The sequence below is a fragment of the Cherax quadricarinatus genome, chromosome 41 (genome assembly GCF_038502225.1).
Source record: "Cherax quadricarinatus isolate ZL_2023a chromosome 41, ASM3850222v1, whole genome shotgun sequence".
NCBI lineage: Eukaryota > Metazoa > Arthropoda > Malacostraca > Decapoda > Parastacidae > Cherax > Cherax quadricarinatus.
In genome coordinates, this window is record NC_091332.1 from 14,891,518 (window position 1) to 14,894,995 (window position 3,478).

The following is a 3,478-nucleotide window of genomic DNA, read 5'->3' on the forward strand; positions in this document are numbered from 1 at the left end:
GCTGATGCATTATATGAAAAGAATGAAACGTTTTCGTATGTTAAGGCTGTGTAGGCGCAAATTTTGTTAGATTCTGTGCAAACACTGGAACATGCATCATCTGGTAAGTTTTAATTTTTAGTGCTGATGCATTTTGCTCAAAGGAAACAGTCTCGTGATGTTAGGTTATGTAAGTTATCATGTGCTAATTTTATTAATCAAATTGGTCTCTGTGAAACAACTGGAGAATGTCTCTTCTGATCAGAAATAAGTCACAGTATCTGACTTTATTTGGTTATCCTGGAATAAATCAACGTAGTATTCTTTTATGTCTATAAAATCTGTGTGCCGTCTATACCATTGTTAAAAAATTGCATGTTACGTACACTGAGCTTACATGAAGCTTATTACTTACTATACTTACTTTCTTAAAAGGCGTTCAGTCTCACTTGAAGAAAAGTTTACACTGATTTTGGACAGAATAAGTTCAAGTTTCTTTTTCTTTTTGGAAACCGGAAAAATTTAAATACTGCTTGTAATGCAATAATTTCAGAATGTCACATTTTATTATTTTCAACCATTCCTTGTTTATAATTGAATAGAGAAACTTCTGGACGGCTTCAAGCTAAATATTCCTGTGCATTTTAGGATATTGACATTACTGATATCTTTGGAAGATTTGAATTAGATTCTGGCTGTGTAATATCCTAATTTACGATCATTGTTGATGAAATTTGAATATTTTTTTGTGATGACTTGTGACTGCCTCTTCTGAGTCTTTCACATCTTCAACTCTAATATTTAACTGCATTATCAGCATATGCAGCACAGTGTACAATTCAAGCCACTTGCACTGAGGCACTGGGGGCTGGGGTTATGCAATACGGGGATACCTTTATCAGATCGCGCAGCGACCGAATTACATCTCGTGCCCCATCATAATTTTTTCTTCGAACAGTTTATGACAGTTGTGTCCACTACCCCTTTGTCTTGTTCCTTCTTACTATCCCAAGACCGAAAAAAGCACTTCCTAGCGTTCCTTTGTTTTCTTATCAGCAAACCATGTAACCTAGCTCCCTCTCCTGACATCTCAGCTATTTCCTATTCGATCTTGCTAATCTAAGTATTTTGAATGTCATGATCATGTCCTCTCTGGTCAACAAGACCTTTGTTACTTTCTTGAGCAGCGTGGGTCCATGGGCGCTGCATATTACAAGATACATTGCGTTCACAATTTGTATTATAAGTTTGAAATTATTTTTCAGCTACCTAAAATCAGTTCCTAGGTGAAATAATTTTGTATATGTCGCTAGAATTATAAGATACGTATTATCGGTAACATGTGGAGATTGATGCCTACCGTCAGAGGTTTCTCCTTATAAGATTATTAGGTATTCCAAAAGAGGTATCTTTAAGTAGATGCCTATTTTTTTTTTCTCTTTTTCTAATTTTTCAGTTTTATTTCTCTCTTAACTGGAGAACCTACCATCCGATCGGATTCAAATTTTGAACGCTTGTGTACTGTTATGAGGACCAGGTGCCCAATGACCAAAGTTACTGAACCCATTCCTAGCATCATGTAATGGCTCGCATAAATTCCAAAACACTCAGTGGCATAGCATCACGTTCAAAAACAGGTGTCTCCAAATTCGGCGACGGAGGAGAATGAAATTCAAATGGGTAGGTGCAGATATTTCTATTTTATGTGAAAACTTTCGAAATTTTGATACCTGCTTAACTGTGACGATCAAAATATATATGCATCTACCTCTTCTGAATAACTTCAATATTTAAAGCCTGATGCATCATACAGCCAGGATAATACCCATTCAATTCGTGTGTGGGCAAATTGGTCAGTGAAATAAATATTTTTCTGAAACTTGAAATCGTTTGATTTTTTATCAGCTGCACTGTCTTAAAAATCACAAAATCAATTTCTGTTTATAAGAGGATTGTAGAAAAATTTAAAACTAAAGAACTGCAAAAGTAAAATAGCGTATTTAGTGTTTTTTAAATTTCCTGAGTGAGCATGATGCCAGGGCCGTTCATCTGTTAGCTATAGTTTCCTTATCCAGTCGCCAGCAAATTTCAAACCATGTTTAGTTATTACTATGTAAAGGCTCATAGCACAATTGACACGCAGGTGCTCTCTGCAGGTGCTCTCTGCAGGTGCTCTCTGCAGGTGATCTCTGCAGGTGCTCTCTGCAGGTGCTCTCTGCAGGTGCTCTCTGCAGGTGCTCTCTGCAGGTGCTCTCTGCTCTATTTTATATGGACCATTCCCAAAATTGATTTCCAGGACATTGCTTTAAAGATCCTCTTTTGATGGGCTTTAAAATTTCAGGTATCGCCAACCGATTTACTAATATTGTTATTGGTTATAGATTCAACTATATACACAATCTTTCTTACGAAGCATTTATTACATAGCTCGTGCAGGCGTCTAAACTACATCAAAAATTTTATTGGCATCAAAATGGGCGTTAACAATTATTTTCTGGAAAATAATATTTATTTATTTCATCTATTAAATAAGGATCATACACACACACACACACACACACACACACACACACACACACACACACACACACACACACACACACACACACACACACACACACATACAGACACACAAATGGAAAGTTCATGGAACCATTGCAATGTGCAGATGCCATCTGCTTAAATTTATATGAGTCATTCCTGATTTTGGCTTTCCATGTGATTACCTTAGAAAGTCTATTCCGATCGGATTCAAACTTTAAACATTCATGTCTCCTACTTGAAAGAATGCTGGCACTGCCAGTGGAGTGTGTAGGCACTGTTTTGCTATTTTAATTTCGAAATGGTATAGAAATATTTTCCATTAAACATATGGAGTATGCTTACTCTAGATAGTTAAAATCTTTAATGGCTGATTTATATTATGAAACAAATGAAACTTTTTTTTTGGGAAATTAGGCTTTGTAGGTACAAATTTCTCAGTTTTTTTAACTGAATTAATAAACTTGAAACTGTTGTTACACAAATAACCCGCACATAGAAGAGAGGAGCTAACGACGACGTTTCGTTCCGACTTAGACCATTGTAAATGGACCGAAACGTCGTCGTTAGCTCCTCTCTTCTATGTGCGGGTTATTTGTGTATTGTTCCAGTCACGGTATTGTGCCTTTTTGTTATTAAGTTATTTTCGAAATTGTTGGGTTCTGTGCAATAGCTGAAGATTAGTGTCTAGTCAGGTTTAAGCTTTTTGTGTTGATGTGGTTTTCTCCAAGGAATCTTTGTCTTTATTTTATTAAACAAACTGTGTTCCATGAAATAACTGGAGAATAACTCTCCTGATCAGAAATCAGTGTTTGATTTTATTGGGTTATTCTAAGTTAAATCGTCATAATGTAATTTTTATGTATCTGTGATATCCTCGTGCCCTGAAGGCCATTGTAACAAATTTGAATGTTATGTATCCAAAGGATAGATAAAAGTTACTAAACCTTAATCGTTG